We start from the raw sequence: 1,137 nt of genomic DNA on the forward strand, positions 1-1,137 counted from the left end.
GAGCCCAAAGTCTTCATCTCTGAGTCAAGCTCTTTCTCAGAACGTTGAGAATCCTGCAACCTCTTTATCATAAGTGGAGTCCCATCTTCAAGCACTCCTTTGTACATAGTCCCTGTTCTTCCTGTTCCAACGATGTTATCTTTCTTGAATTCCTCTGTTGCCTTCATAAGATCGCTTAATTTCATCTTCGAAACTGAGTTCTTAAACATGAAAACCTGAAAACTCACAAAACACCAAACATATATCATAAATTCAGAACATAACAACAACAGTACAACATGTGTCACTAAATCATCAATGAGGGTTTTTACCTTAACGCCTTTCTGTCCTTTCATCAAGCTCTTTGCTCATCTGTTTCCTTCAGGATCATCCTGCTTCTTCCTAACAACACCCATTTTACGGAAATAGAAGAACAAAACACCCCCAACGACTAATGCTGCCCCAGTCAATCCACCAACAGCCGCTATAATGATAACTTTACCACGAGAGCCATTAGAACTCTTACAGTCATCCAGAGGCTTACCACACAAATTCAGGTTATTAGCAAAACTCTCAGAGTTAATGCTGGTGCTGTTGAACTTTGGGATAGGACCTTCAAGACGATTGTCAGCCACAGAGAACGTTTTGAGCCGTCCGAGTAGCACTAACTGAGGAGGAAGCCGACCAGTGAACTGGTTATGCTGAAGCATAAGAAAGTTCAAAAAGGAAATGTTTGAGATACTAACAGGGATTTCACCAGAGAAACTATTGTAAGAGAGGTCCAAAGTAGTAACAAGGTGAATCACATCTGTAAGGTTTGATGGCAAAGGTCCAGAGAAGTTGTTTCTAGAAAGGTCTAAACCAGTCAGATCAGAACATAGCTTAATCCCCTGAGGAAACACTCCTCTGAGACCAAAACCAGAGACCTTAATACTCAAAACCCTATTCTCATCATCGTGCCAACAAGCCACACCACTGAACTTGCAGATGAAACCTTGTGCAGTCTGGTTCCCAAAATCCCAACTTGACAAATACCCATTTGGATCCTTAACTTGAGATTTAAAGGTCTTCAAGCAATCAATGTTGGCCTGATTTGCATCGGCCAAGCTAGACAGTAGAAGCAGCAAACAGAGACTATTCCCAAAGAAAATTGCAAAA

At 41.3% G+C, this 1,137-nt stretch overlaps 1 pseudogene; it reads right to left on the reverse strand.

The window, feature by feature from the left end:
• The window catches only part of LOC104728687, a 9,096-nt pseudogene that overhangs the window by 2,191 nt on the left and 5,768 nt on the right, over positions 1-1,137 (reverse strand).

This window comes from Camelina sativa, chromosome 11, assembly GCF_000633955.1.
Source record: "Camelina sativa cultivar DH55 chromosome 11, Cs, whole genome shotgun sequence".
In the NCBI taxonomy this organism is placed as follows: Eukaryota; Viridiplantae; Streptophyta; class Magnoliopsida; order Brassicales; family Brassicaceae; genus Camelina; species Camelina sativa.